Genomic DNA, 16,214 nt, shown 5'->3' with positions numbered 1-16,214 from the left:
TCTGTAAATTTCTTGATAAACATACAGCCATACTGAGAAATATTATCATTGTATCAATACACCATACATATATCCAAACATAACGAATTTTGAATTAGTGCAGTTCTACTGTCGTATCCCATGTAAATAAGAAAAACGTATTTGTGACTACTGTTACCAACAGAAGCTGTCTCCAAATACTTAATTTCATGCTAAAGCTTTAATAAATATGTAGCAGCAGCTTTACATGGAACTCAACTACTTGGGTATGCAGAGATAAACTTAGACTGTTTCATGATTAAAACTGCACCTTCTAAAATTTGTTTTTGAGAGTGAACACAGAGCAATTTACTAACTTCACAGATTTTACAGTTTTTCCAAAATTTTATTGATGAGCTGATGTACAGTATTAAAAAATGTATAACATCTAGAAACATTCAGCTTTCTAACAGAGCTACACGCCTAATGTCACTCTCTGGGTAGTATATGAGAGTGGAAAAGGAGAAAAATACACCCTCAGTTTGTTTGCCAATTAAAAACCTTGTACTCAGAAAACTATCAAGTTCAACTTTTGAACATAGTTTTTATTAAAATAGCTAATAAGATCCATGTGTCAGTGCAGTACTAGGAAGCATGCAAGTTTTGCCTGGGGCTTGATGTATCTTTCTAGGAGAAACATTCCCATGCTTAATGAAACAAGAGATACATGGAGGAAATAAAAGCTGCATAGCAGAACTGCTATTACACACAGTCACTCTGTCTGCAAGCAGGAAAAAAAAAAAAAAAACAACCAAGCAAAGTTTCATGAAAGCTCTTTTCCTACTTCTTTTCATGGAAAAATAACTGAATAAATAAATCACAGTTATATTTCTGTTATACTTACAGCCAGGATACATTTAAAGTAAACCTATCCAACTGCCCCTATAGTGCTGCATGGTGATGAGTAGTAGTACCACCTCCATTTTCAGGTGTTAAGATAACGTGAATAATGGAAAATATTCAGAATCTGCAACTTTTTCCTCAAAGATCTCCAGGGAGTAGATAGGCCCTCATTTATTTTGTGTAAAAAGGGAGGAAAACATCCTAAGTTCTAAGTAGTTAACTGGAACATATTGCTGTAACTACAGCAAAACAAATTAGAAATGGTCATTATTTGTGAAGTGTTAACATGTTACTTGAAATATATTGCTGTATTTATGCAAAAAAAATAGTATTCACAATTGATAATCCTTCCTATCTCAATCAGTATCCTCTCACGTAAAAGTTATCTGTTTAATATTGTTCCAGCTACTACTAAATGAACGTATAACTTTTTTTTCTGTAAATGTTTTAATCAGCAAAATACTAAATAAATACTAGGACAAATTGCATAGAGCAATATTACAGCTAAATATTTCAACATAAATGAATTTAAACTCTTTTTTGGCGTATTGTGAGAAATATCATTATTGTACATCAAAACATTACTTCAGGTTTTGCATACTTAGTTTTTCTTTCTAGAAGTAATTACCAGCTGGGAGGAGAAAAATTATGTGCTTTATTTAACTTATCTCAAGTAAGTCCTGCTGTTTCCATCAGACCATACAGCTTACATCACTGAGTGACTGCCCATGAGCATTTTATTTCTTCTGGTAAACAATAACTTGCATCAAATGTCACCAACATAATATACAGACATACTTGATCACTGAAGTGATCATGGGTTTGAAAACAGGTAATAAAATTGAGACAAGTTAAGATAGACTCTTTAAGAAAATTCTTAAAGAATTGCTTGATGAAATTCAGGGAAGCTGAAAAACAAAATTTGTTTACTGTGATTTGCCACTTCTAGTTTTTAAACTATGCTATGCATCTGTTGGAAATATCCAAATAATTTTGTCAGGACAGTATCTCTGATAAAAGCAGATTTTATTCGCGATTGCAACGGCGGGCGTCCCGCAAGCAGGAGCGCACCTATGGACACAACATGACAGCCTTTATACCCTGTTTTTCTCCCCCTTGCCTCCCCCTCTCTCCTGTTTCCCCACTGGCTGGGTAGTCCAGGTTCACAATCTTATCAGAGGATTTACATTTGTTATTTACTTGTTAATTTGTTTTGTTATCTGGTGTCAGTCAGTCGCCATCCTGTTGTTTCCAAGATGCCTCAGCGCTCTTCTTGTATTGATATGGTGATTTGCTTCCAAGTCCTCGTTAAACAAGGATCACCGGGGCGGGGATGATGCCAGGCCTTCCGATGTCTCTTCAGGCGCTTCCTCGGGCATGCCATGACTTGTTCTCTGGTTTGATCTGGTGCAGGCTATTCTTGCAGTGTGTATGACAAAATATACATATATACATCTATATACACCTATATACACCTATATATAGCGTGCGTCCCTGGGAAGGGTCATCTAGACGACAAGTGACGCAAACTATCAGATCTTCCACAAGTTAAGCAGAAAGACTCCCATAAAGAACTATGGCAGTGGAGATCATGAAATAAAAATATATATATTATCCAATTCTAATGCAGAAACAACATTTGATTCCCACACATCCAATTACATTCCTATTGTGATAACGTCAATATCTGCCACTTATGCTGAAGACTCAGGTTTTCTTCCTAATTTGCTACCTTAAAAAAAAAAAAAAAAAAAAAAAAAAAAGGTATTCACAAAAGCAGTAAAACCTGCCTGTCTTCTTCCTTTGGATTTTATTAGATTCACATAGGAGTTTGAAGTGGAGGTCACATGGAAGTTACACGTTTTGTAACTATGTAAATACAAGATTTTGAATATATATTCATAGGTTTTGTTTTAGTTTTTAATAAGTGATCCTAGCTGACACCACCCACACTTCATTTTCTTCAGTAAAATCTCTCTTACAGTTTATATTTTTGTGCTGCTGTTTTGACATATCTTACTTCTTTTTATCCTCTTCATCCCTTCTAGGGTCATCTCTCCCACTGTCATGAATAAATGCACATTCCCACAGAAAATCACTCCCACATCAAGAAAGAAAACTGCTCTGACTCATCTTGCTTACTGGTCTTAGTGAAAGAATAAAAGAAGGAAGAGGGGGAGTCTTGAACTTAATCTAGCAAAAATATGTAGGTTGTTCCAAAAATAATGCTTCCTATTTGTTTCCATGGAAACTACAACAGCTGCAAAGAGCACAATAACACTATTTGATAGAGCAAATTCTCAGCTACGAAATGGCTATTTTTCAACATGGTCACCAGCAGTAGCTATGCATTTTTGGCAGAGGTGAACAAGATCTCATGATTATTTTTTTGTTGTTGTGGTTTTTCCTTTGAAAGAGATACCCAAAACATATATTTTAATTAAAATCATAAGATTTAAATGATTATTGCCCATTTAACCAAGAAAAGTATTTTCTTGCATATTTTGATTGCCTGATTGACAGGGAAGTATGAAATAACATCAACCTTCAAGTATGACAAATGTTCATGACATTTGGAGAGCATATCACCTTGGTACATTGTCCTTGGGAGGGAAGGACAAACAAAGCAAGGTGAGGTGGGAAGCGAAAGGGAATAATTTCTTCCAGAGTTATCATAGAGTTGCATCTCATCTTTAACATCTGCTTGTGCTTAGGTGCAAATAAGGGTTTATTTCACTGTGTGCTCACTAAATGTGTTTTCATCTATCAGGAGCACTGGCTAAACTCTAAGAACTGTTAATGTGAACAAGATGAGCACAAGTTATCTCATACCTGCATCGTCTGAGGCACGGACTCAGATGTGAACGATCCAAATCCTTCGTTTCAGGGTCTAACCTCCCTTATATATATCTCCAAGCTCTCTCCTGTGACTTTCCATCCCCCCAGCATGTCAACAGAACACTTAACAAGTCTCCTTCACTCCTGGACACTAATTGCCCATGCAAGTGCTCATCCAATCAGAGCCACAAGTTGCTTCTATTCACGCGCTTCTTCTCCAGTCAGGGTCTCACCCTCCCATTTGACTTCAGCTCTTGTCTCCTGGAGACAGTCTTTGTTCTCAGAGTTCTTCTTCCACACCCTGTCAAACTTGTTTTTCAGCCTCTATTCTGTACGTTGTCTTGAACCCCCACGAATGCCACAGCTCAAGAGGGAATTAAGAGAATACAGTGGGAACTGAGTATTCAAAGTTTGATAACATCACAGGCTGTCTCCTAGAACTAAACAGCTGTTTGATGAGAATTTAGGTATTTCATATTTGTCAAATAATGTAATTTGATGTACAAAATGTAAGATAATCCAAAGTAGAATGGATTTATTTAGAATTCTGCCAACTATGCACTGTGATGTGAGATATACTGGTAGTTATACATACTTAGTTACGACATTTGAATATTTAAGTCTTGTCAGATTAATTGTATGAATCTAGACTGATGGAAAAGTACTTTCTTTTCTTCAAAGGAAAATATTGATATTTAGCAATCCAATATTTATTTGAAGAAATCTAGAAGAATTAAAAAAATCAAATCTTTGTTTTAGCTATATAGTGCATATGTACACATGTACAAAACCTAGGAGAAATTTCTCTGATTGGATATGAATTTTTCGATGTGAGAAGGTTTATGAACTGAATGAGTTCTGCAAAGCTGCAATTCTGAACTGCAGAGGAACCAAGAATTATTTTAGCTACAGGAAATATTTGACATTCATTACTTTTGGCATACTCCCTCAGTTCTTGTCCTTTTCAAAGAGCTCAGAAGAATTTGTATTCATAGTGATAGTCTGAATGACCCTACATGTAAAAATAAAATCATAGAAGAAACAAGAAAATAAATGTCTTGTTTTCTATGCATGAGACTTCTGCAGTACAAAAAGCAAGTGTTTAGTGTTTTCATGATGCAAGAAATGTATCTGTGATAAAGTGGTACATAAAATAAGCTTATAAGCTTCTTTTTTTTTTTTTTAAGTAGTTATTGAGCACCATATAGTTCTATAGTTTGCTGCTTCCAATATTTATTTATTTAAATCTGGTAATTCTAAAAAGGTGCATGTCTTCTTAAAAAGATTGTGCATTTTTCTCATACATCTCCAAAAAGATTTGCTAATGCAGTTATCTCTAGGTTTTTAGTTATCAGAAGGTTTGTACTCATTTATCTCATAAGATATCTTTAATTTTGTATCATATATATTTTTTGAGTACTAGATTCTCCATATCACATTATCAGGAAGTGCACAGATTACTCTGTGATCTTATTTTAAAATTCTAGTTTAAACACTGTTTTCAGCCCTTTAACAAGGTTAGGAAATGAGTGAATTTATTCTCCTTTAGGGTCTGAAACTCAATAGCAGACTACAAATGCAAAAAATGAAGGCCTAAAAACCCAAACTTCTGTGGGACATAACTACAAAAATGCTTACATTACGTAAATAAAATGTGATATTTCTTGAAACATTAACTGAACTGAGGTAGTTTCTTTCAGCCTACTTGGTCATTTTAAATATATGTATGTATAAATCCCATGGTTGTATCTTTTTCTTTCACTTGTGTTTCTTGTGTATTTCAGTTACCAACTCATTAAAACATGAGCTGCTTACCTCTCTGCATTAGCATGACCTTGTCTGCGTAGCAGACATCATGTTCTAATTAACTAATATCATTTGCAGTTTCCAGAGCAATATAACAAAATTTGCTTTGATTAAATTATTATTGCTTACAGCAGTTACAAATCAGACTTGGATTGTGACTCCACCACTTCTGTAATAAGCAAAATTTTACATAACTAATAACTTTCCAATTGCTGAAGTTCTGTAAATTATTCTTTCCCAACTAAACACTACATGCTGAACCAGCCAATGCACTGTTCTGAAAATCTGTAATTCAAAGATGCACTTTTCCTAAATCACCAGAAAAAGTTTATAGGCCTGATCATCAAGAGCTATATATTGAAACATACTTGGTGATCAAAAGTGGCCCTACTGAACTGGAGGAAATCTATAAGGAACCGTCTTGGCTATTGATTTAAGTGCCCCACATTCAGCAAGAATGAATAGAAATAGAGTGAATATGTTCCTTTTAACTCACTACCATAAACATAAACATGTGAGAAGCTCCTGGATGCCTCCGGAAGAAACAAAAAGTATCAAAAATGTCAGGGAACTTGACGAATATGAATACTACAACAACAGCTGAGGTTTTTTTTTTTCACCTCTAGGACAACAGAAGTAACCTTCTCTGAGGACTTCCGAAAGGTAATTCAGAATTGAACACATCAGTAGTAAAATCTTGGCTATCACTTAGGCTTTGAAGAAGTATTGAGAAAAGGAAGTTATTCAGAATGCCTTTCTCAGAATTTAATTATCCATTATTATGTGCATCTTCTGTACTGAGACAGAAGAAAGGATTCTCCATGTAATGTGTAACTACCAGAGAGTTTCTGAGTAGAAGAACTCCCATTATATTAAGGATTAGTCTTTTCAACCTTATTCCCCAATTACACTGTCTTCCTGTGAATCTTTAGTATTCCATAATACTTTTTTTTTTTTATTTGGTGACCACTTTAAAGACAAGATGTATTAAATGTAAAATATTTCTACAGTTTCATTAAAAACTGATGGATTACAGATGGGTTAAATGAATCCAGCCCCAGGAAACAGTTCAGTTACGGGATACAAGAACTCGTACTTGTATTAATCTTGTTGAACATCATTAGATTCCTGTGGGCCCATGTATCTAGCTTGTCCAGGTTCCTTTGGATGTCATCCCTTCCTTCTATTATATCAGCTGCACCACCCAACTTAGTGTCATCTGCAAACTTGGTGAGGGTGCAGTCAATTCCAGTGTCTATGTCATTGATAAAGATGCTAAAAAGCACTGACCCCAAAAAAGAATCCTAAGGGACACTACTTGTGACTGGCTTTCACCTGGACATAGAGCCACTGATCACAACCCTCTGGCTGCAGTCATCTGACCAAATAGTTCAGCCTTCAAATCCATATCTCTCCAATTTAAAGATGAGGATGTGGAGTAGGAATTAATTATTACTTTGCTATCTTCACAGAAATGCATCCCTGCAAAACAAATTCTGAGAGTTGCATTCACTGATTCCTAGAGTTTGTTATGCTAGAGGAATGTATAACATGGTGTCCTTTACCACAATGAATAGACTGCCCTCTGGGAAATTCTCTTGAAGTGATTCCACTGCCTTGTGGAATCCATAAGAAGACAACTTAATGGCAGCTGTTTGAGGAAGTGGCATGTTAGATCAGACACTGTGAAATATGTGTACACATAGACTAAAAAAAAACAACTAACTTAAACAGAATTAGTCTTTTGTCTGTCCTTGCTTACTGAACTTTCCTTGAATATAAAGAAGTAGGGAATGTTCATTCTTGTCGAGTATGCATAATGCAGTTATAGCAGCATACATTTTGTTAAGAGATATTTGGGGAATAAAGCTCTTTCTGTAATGGAAGAGTTCCATTAAAATATTTTTATTTTGTTTAGGATTATATTAAAAGAAATCTTACTGACTTTTCTATGATTATTTTTGTACTACATTGTAAATTTCTTTGGGGCTTTTTATTTTTAAGCTTGATTTAAACACATTAGTTTTATTATTATTGCAGATAATAAGCACATTTTTTTCCAGAAACTGTTTTAAAAGAACCTTTTTCCATGTTCTATTTGTAATTTGAATTTCCCCTTAAATATTTTATGATGCATAAGCCAACTACAAATTAATTAGCTTGTTTAATTAACAAGATATGAGTTCCCATCAGACTTTATGTTCCTCCTCGCTGAGAGATACAAGTAACTCAGATGGCAAATGTGAATGCTACTGACAGATAAAGTACAGTCTTGCAGAGATAACTTTAAAGGATTACAGCGTTTCAGCTGAGGATTGATGAACTGTTTAGTTAAGAAATTTCAGCAGGAAAAAAAAATTTTGTAAGAGAGATATGTATCAAATCAATATTGAACTTTTCCACATGAGCAACTATGTTGAAAATGTTTTTGCAAAAATGCAAGAAGAATTCCCAGCTAGTCAGGCTGGTTCATACACATTTATCAGGAAAAAAAATAAATAATAAAAAAATAAAATAAAATAAAATAAAATAAAATAATAAAAATATTCAATGCACTCTTAGTCTGCAGTATAAACATAGAAAAAAATTGTCAGGATCCTCTTCTTCCAGCTCCTGCCTGTGGGTATAGTTCATCCGATGGTTCTAGAAACCTTCTCAAGGTATCCTTCGTCCTAAAAATTCAGATGACTCCATGAGCACCTCCTTGCTGAATCTCAATGCAGTCTGCCCTGTGATCACTTTGAAGGTGCCGCAAATTGTGGTAAGTCTTTAACAAGCACTTCCAAGAGGAAGTTCAAAGTCGTTAGAGCCTGAAGCATCTCAATTAGATTCCGTAGATGCAAAAAATCGTTCAACCATGGGCACTTCCTAAAGCTACTTTTGTTTTTTGTAGTACCACCAGGCAATTTTACCGAAGCAAAAAATTTATCACTTGTTAATTAACTGGATAATTCTTTTTATAGGGGGATACACTATAGAAATACAATCTCCAGCCCTGTTTGAAAGGCATTTTGTACTGTGCTTGAGGTGAAGAGCTACAGGGACACATTGTAACTACTCACTGAAAGCCCAGGAGAGCAGTGAGATACACAGGATTTCCTTCAGAAATACCAGAATCTTCCTACCTCCAGGACTTTGGCAATGACCAATCAAAGTCTGCTTGTATTTGAACAGTCTGTAGGTGAGGAGCTTGCATTACAGTGAAATTACATCAGAACCAAGATTCTCATAACATTAAAGATCTTAACATTTAAACAACCACACACAGAACACTACTTTGGTTGACCTTTAAATATGCAATCCAGTACCATCAGATAGCATTAGAGCAGCTTGTGTGTGTTCCATCCACCACACTTTGTCAGACTGGTTATGTCCTTCACCTGCTCTTCTTTGATCCTCATTTTGCCCTCATCATTTCTTTCTGAATTTTGCTCTCTGCTTCAGTCAAACCTGTTGAGTTTAGGCATGATCTGTGATTTTAGCAAATGTTATTGTCTCTAATGAGGTCATGGCCTTTTTCACCTTAACACTCCAGTTCTTATTAAATGCTTAGAACATATTAAAGTCTGTTTCCTTAATGAAATATTCTATGAAAAATAATAATAATAATAATAATAATAAACCACAAGCAAGCAAAACCAGCCTGCAGCCTTTCTTTTCTTTCAAATTTTTTATTTTGTCCTTCTTGCTGCTTTTTCAGTCTTCTGAAGTCTGCCCTTTAAAAAGTTTGTGGTGTATCACTGCAGGAGGAGCATGGATGGCAGTTACTAGGATACTAAACCTAAGTATGCAGCATGAACTACCAGCCAGAGACCTGCATACATTCACCTCATACAGAGGTGCCTGTCCTCTAATACTAACATTGGCTGGAGTTATGTCTATGGCACTGTATTTATGGTTTTCTGACTGCTGGATGTGGCTCAGATTTTTGGTATATCTGTTGATGACCTTTTACCAGCATTTGTCACTACAGTCCTACAGTCTGCACAGCAAAAAAGAAACATACGTGGGAACTGTTAGAGAATCCCTCAAAAATAATTAAAAAATAAAAAATAAAAAATGAATGGATAATCTGGAAACCAATAGTTGTCAACAGGTTACTATGGTTTGAGACCATACTCTATTGGATTGCACAACCTCCAGTATTCCTACAAAATGTTGCCCAGTTTGCCTCTTGGAGCCACTTATATTTGCACTATTTTGACCCTGAAAGCCCCACCAGAAAGAGAGATTATGGTATGAAACATGTGGCACGTAGATATTGTATGGTGAAATCAGATTTTATTGTAGCATAAAGCAACTCAAGCTGTATTCCCAGTTTTGTGACTCTGTGATAGATGTCATGGCATCATTACAAAACAGGAGAGGAGCTTTCAGTGCTCACTTTTCCACCAGGAAAGTAGACACAATGGAGAGCTTAAATGCTTTAAACCTATCTCAGGGCCAGGAAATCATAGTTCATATTTCATCACCAAATAATTATCTCTTTCAATGCTATTCCAAAACATTTAAGTGGAGAGGTTGATGCTTGCAATGTTAAATAAACCTATACTTCCATTCCACAATATGCACTGCAATGCCCAAGCCAGATGTAAAGACACTCCACCAGCCTGTATTTTTCAAATACTCCTAAGGACAGTAATAGCAATCAGCATAACAAAGAGATTACCATGCCTCTTGCTATTTTGTGTGTTTGTGTATCCAAGAGAGAGACATGTTAATTAGACCTTACTACTGTCTCTTTTTCCATGAATATTTCAACATAACACTGTTAACTGCCTTAGGGAATAGATCAATCATGCAGAACTTATATCATTGCAGGCATAGCACTAACCTTCATGTAGTGCACATTTAATGTCAAAACCTCATATATTTTTGTATGGTATCCTACAATAAATATTAACCCCTACACTATTATTAGTCATCTACTTATTTTCTGCAGTGAGAGGCTTTGCCATTTAGATATCAGAGGTACTATTGCTAAAGGCTTTTATTTCTTTATTTTCTTGTAATGTTTAATTGTAAAATGCATTGGTACAGGAGGGAGGAACTTTGAACTTGTATTCATGTATTTTACAGATCTTTTTGAGAGATCTGATCCATTCAACAGTAAGCATATTTAGCTAAATAACTTCCCTTGAACAGCTTTCCCATTGAATATCACAAAAGGTAGTTTAAATTAGTATACACTGAGAAAATGCACAGAGAACTGAAATTTCAGTTTTCACAGCTGACTGAAAAAAATTAAGGTAGGAACTGAAGTTAGTAAAGTAATAAATAATTATAAAACTCTTGTTGTAGCCAGTATTTATGAAAATCACAGCCCTGTCCCAAGGATTAGGGTAAGAGATCCTAGCATTCAGCTCTCTGCTGTTTCACAGAACTTGCTTGGCTTCTTCTAGCTGGGTATGCTAAAGGGTTGACCTTATTTTCATCCAAGAAGGAAATGTAGAACAGCTGAACTATTGATATACAAGGCTAATATATTTGTTAGCGAACTTGCACAAAAAAAATATGTGGATTGAACTGTCATATCCCTGAGCAGCTACAAGTCAGTTTGCTAAATGTCAGCTACTCATCAGTTACTGCCTGTATATGTCTATTAAAGTGCATACCCGGCAGTAAAAATAACTTAGCATTCAATTTTAAGTATTTCCTAATGTTGAAAGTGTTTTTACTAGTTAGGTAGTGACCATAAAATCACACAAAGGATATGCCTGTATATGTGCACACTAAAATCAATTGTACAGACATAAGCTGGTCGTGCTTCACCCCATCACATAGATCAAACAGCTAGGATGACATGCTCAAAGTGTAAGGCTTGCCAGAGTAGCCTTCACATTTAGTGTCCATTGGATGCTAGGAAGATACCTGTGAAATTGCCCTTGCAATTTTCTGCATGAGAAAGCCAAAGAGATGAGAGACCATGTCAAAAGCAGCCTCAAAGTTTAGTAGCAGGGTCTTATTGGCAACTAGGCTATTGAGCACCACTTCAGTAAAGTGAGACTGTGAGTGGCTTCACACAGGATAGCTCAAACTTTGTATCTTGCAAAAGCTCTTATGGCTGTTTCAGTCTTCTCCTAACCTGATCACCATCCATTATCACATCTCATTAAAGACTACAGTTAATGTTCTAAATATAATCTGTTAAGTCTTAAGTGTAATGTAAGTCGATATTCTTATTGTCATTAGATGGCAATAGTAAAGCTGCCAGCTGGAGACTGCTTGTTACTTTTGTATTCTGAGTTAGCAGTTCTCTTTATATCCCAGCAATGGTAAAAATAACAAGTACTGTGTTTGCTACACATCCCTGTTGAGACGTAGGATAAAAACAAAGGGAAAAAGTGTAAGAGTCTGCCGGTCAAGTAATGGGTATTTTATAAAAAATAGTTATAGTAATGGAGCAAATACAAAGAAAGGTTTAGAAGAATATATCTCAAAAACTGCATTCCACTTCCAAGTGGTTTTAGATGTAGCCTTAAGGTCTAGTGTTGTTGGCACTGTCAAGTTGACAGTGCAGCCTGAACCTCAAAGCATGAATTATTTGTATATGAACAATATATTTTTCAGAAATTGCAAGGTAGGCGTGGGTTGATCTTGGGAAAGCGAGAACAGTCAGCAGCTTTTATCTACTTCTAACTGTTGAAAATACTCTTTTTTCATGCCCATTGTATGATTTCCAAACAGGTATTTTCCTCAAAGGAACTGTGTGTTCAGAACAAGAATAGCACAAGCCTTTCCAGAAATTTTGCAGTCTCAGCTCTACTTTTAAGTGTAACATGAACAAACTAAATGCGAAGGAATCATTTTGAAGAAAGAATACAAATTTCTACCATCCATAAGGACAGAATCTATTTTAGAGCACTGTTTATAAGAACTTCTGAATCTCATCACTATTATATTTATACCAATTTCTCTACTTCGTAGGCTTTATATTTTAGCAGATCAGGACTGCTTTACAGATGTAATAGCAGCTTAATATGAGAAATCTTGTAAGATCTATTTAAACATTCTTTTTTCAACTTGCAAACACAGGATTGAAAACTATTCATGGTATACAAATTCTTAGTTCCAAAAGATTCTAGTAACCAGGCAGATTTCTTTCATTAAATAATTTAAGAATCACTGAACAGATGAGAAGTACTTCCTTTTTTAAAGTGAATATTAGTATTGTAATATTGATTGTAATATTGATACCATTTCTTTTGAAATGGTCAATGATATTCCTGTGAACATTGTCTTTGAATCAAAAAGTAATGTCCTTCCAAGGGATGTGATCTAATCTAGCCTGGAGTTAATGAGTGATTTTGTTTCCCCCATGGACTGCGGTTTTAGTGCTCCATTCCATTCTTAATTCGCAAATTTGTAAGGAAAAAAGTGGCCACTTTTCAGTTTCTGTCTGTACGGGTTATTTAAAATCCATAAATCCATACTTCTCACATTTAAAATATAAGTAACATTTCATACTGCAGTTTCTCACATTCGTATTTTGTAAGAAAACACTAGTCAAGATTCTTCACTGTACTACTTCAATGGCAATACCGAGTTACTTCATAAAACTCAGTAACTCCAATGAGACAGGCTTCCTCTGCATATTTAACTACCAGCAATTCTGGAGAAAATTAAGAAAAAACCTAGATTATGAAAATAGAAAGAAGCACATGAAGTTAACAACTAATCAGTAAATTGGCATACTCAGCTAGGTTGCTGAGTAAACTGCAGGATTACATTCAGGTGAATCTGAAAGAAAATTCAGGTATTCTTTCAGAACAAAAACAAGAACGAATAAATTAGCAAGAAAATGTGCTAGTATTACCAAACTAGAAAACTAGCGAAATTTGCCATATTTGCGCCTGTTAGACATGCTTCTCTACGTACACATTCAGACCTTGAAATTCCATTGATTACAAAGTACAACACAGCCCAATAGAGAAATTTCTGGAATAGCATTTCTCAGCACCAGCTTGTATTAACTCTACACCTCGCCAGCAAGTAAGGTCTGAGAGTCATAGTTCTGCATCCCTCTCTCTATTTGCCTGACAGAAATTCCAATTGTTCAAGTATCTGTTTGCAGATATCTTGCACTGACAACAATTTTACCTCCTTTATATAGTTTCTGTCAAACCCTTTTCTAGCTGAGTCAAGCCTTCTACTTAGGTCTCAGATCATGAAACTTCGTAAATGAAGATGAACTTACATAACATGCACACAAAAATTCCTTCTCTTCAGTCAGAACACCTCTCCTCTACCAAGTGTGCTCCTTGGAGCACAGATTATTCTGGGTGCTCTACTCTCTAGTGACACCTCATTAGTTAGTACAGGAAATCAGAAGCACAGAAATGTTTATTAATATTAAACATGGTCTAATAGAACACATGCATCATTCTTACTATTGATTTTGCAGTTGTGTTACAATGGCTTGTCAAAGCATGTTTTCCTTCTTCCCATACCCTTATTATTTATAAATTAATGAGGTTGCCATCCCCTGAAATCAATTTTATTTTAAACTATTCCTTGAAGTAAGGCAATCTTATTATTATTCCAAATCTTGAATGCAGCAAAGATCATCCCAAAATACTATTAGTGTGTTACATAATATTACTTGAACTTTGAGTGTCGTTACAGGTAGATCACAGAATTTAGAACGTTAAGTATTTTAAATTTATTTTTGTAACACAGATCTTCCAAGTTTAAATTTTTTCCTACTGTGATTATACTATCCTAACACTACTAGAAATTACAGTCCCATTCCATCTCATTTTCTTTACAGCCTTGTCAGCAGATTAGAGTTGCAATGGTATCTCCAAATCACACCAGAAAAAGTAAAAATTTGAATACACATCATGATCTGCTTCCAGAGAAAATTTTATTCCCTCTAATTCTTCAGTAAAGAAGAATAGTTACTGTCAAAAAGATAAATTTTGACAATAGGAAGTCTAAGTTTTTGTATCGTTTGCATTTCCAAGGGAGAAAAGAAGAAAAAAGTAATAACAAAATTGTTTGCAAACAAGCATATTTTAAGTATTTCATATTCATATGATGCTATCTTTGCAGTACTTATTTTATATATTTTATATATAAAATATTATATATATTATATATATAAAATATATATTATATATTTTATTGCTTTCTATTCTCTCTCACATTGCTATAATTCAATAGTCCTTCAGAATTTATAGGTACTGTAAAGAATCATGCAGACATTTGGAATTATCTTAGTTCTCTGCATAGTACTTCACAGTAAATCAGATGTTACGCAGATTTTTACCAATATCTTCATTATTTTATTTTATTTTATTTTATTTTTCTTCTGTAAGCCTTTTTTAAGAAATTAAAATCAAAGAGAATAATGACATATGCATATTTCTCAGCTGCAGGTACAGTATGGATTGACAGGCTTTTTCCCTCTCTATTCTGTCAAAAGAACCCTCTGTGAAGCCCAGAAAACACATTCACTAAGCAGTACATTCATGAAAGGGCTTTGTAGGCACAGACTGGATACATTTGCTTAGAAAGGGTACTCAGCTATTTTCAGAAATTAACTTTCTGGAACTGTTCCCCAAGAGCCTTTCCACAGCAGTATACAAAAGTATGATTTATCCCAGAAGAACTGTGCTTTACCTTTCAGCTGATGCTTCACTTAGTAGTGAAATATCAGTGATAGTTTTTTGCATGTACTGAGAGCTCCCAGTTCACGCAATTAAATAAAAAATGTCCCCCTGCTCAAAGCCACTGATAACTTGTTATTCGACCGACACATTTGTGGAGATGAGTCAGAGACTAAGATGTCCCATCCATGATTAACCATTTTTTCTTTTGGAAGTATCTAAGTATTAGGAAAAAGAGCAATGGAACCCTCCCTGTCCTCCTCTTGGTCAATGAAACTTCAACTACAAAATGCAAAATAAAACAAGAAAGATAATTCATTTACAAAACCTGATGCATATATATATATACATGAAATAGAAGAAGCCGTATATGTGACATACTTGAGATGACAGGTGCAATAGTAATCTACCCAGGATCATGGGATGTTTGCCACAGGTCTGGTGGCCAGCTTTGCCTGTTCTTGTAAAAAGATGTGTGGCATGAGAAAACAGGCTGAAATTTCAAGAACAGAGAGTTTCAGTTTAGATATGAGAGGTGGCTATTTACTGTCTGAACATGACATACAATAGTCCAACCAAAAAATTTCAGAAACTGAGCTCAGGACAACCCTGTTGATACAAGAAGCAGTACAGACGGTGGATATTTTAATCTCCTATTCAGAACTCTCTAGTACTTGAAGTCAAATGGCATCCTTAAAGATCTATAAATTAACTATGGCCATTTTTGTTCATTATCACAGAATTTTCTACTCTATGCAGTTCACGCATTTAACTCAGTATTTACATGTACATGCTTACACACTTGCATATTATTGTATTATTTTTTCTTTTATTAAAAGAAGCAGCAGCTAAAAGTCTGCTTGACTCACATAGGCCTTGCTCAGTCATGGAAGAATCCAACAGCTTCTAGTTTTCTGTTCAGAAATAGCTATAGTAGGGGAGCCAGTCTAATTAGATTATCCTAAGAATAGCTTTGAGACTCTATCTAGTAGTACCCTATCTTTAAGGATGTTCTTGAACTGGGAGAAGCCTCATTCTGACTACTTTTTTTTTTTTTCTTTTAGTGAATCAATTTCTGTGAACAAACAGTGGGAATAA

General features: G+C 35.0%; 1 long non-coding RNA gene across 26 annotated transcripts in view; it reads right to left on the bottom strand.

Moving 5' to 3' along the window:
* LOC146544486 (uncharacterized) overlaps positions 1-4,087 on the bottom strand; it is an 87,695-nt gene extending 83,608 nt beyond the window's left edge. For 3 of the 26 annotated variants that reach the window (XR_014883116.1, XR_014883118.1, XR_014883122.1), the window contains exon 1: positions 3,694-4,074. This is a non-coding gene — a long non-coding RNA (uncharacterized LOC146544486). Of the gene's footprint in view, positions 1-1,870; positions 2,594-3,693 lie in introns of those variants that run through there. The other 23 variants (XR_014883106.1, XR_014883115.1, XR_014883108.1 and 20 more) reach the window with 20 other exon arrangements.
* Positions 4,088-16,214: the final 12,127 nt, after the last annotated feature.

Source organism: Meleagris gallopavo, chromosome 4, assembly GCF_905368555.1.
Source record: "Meleagris gallopavo chromosome 4, MGAL_WU_HG_1.1, whole genome shotgun sequence".
NCBI classification, from domain to species: Eukaryota; Metazoa; Chordata; class Aves; order Galliformes; family Phasianidae; genus Meleagris; species Meleagris gallopavo.
Note: the sequence above shows the minus strand (reverse complement) of the source record. Positions and strands in the feature narration are given on the sequence as shown.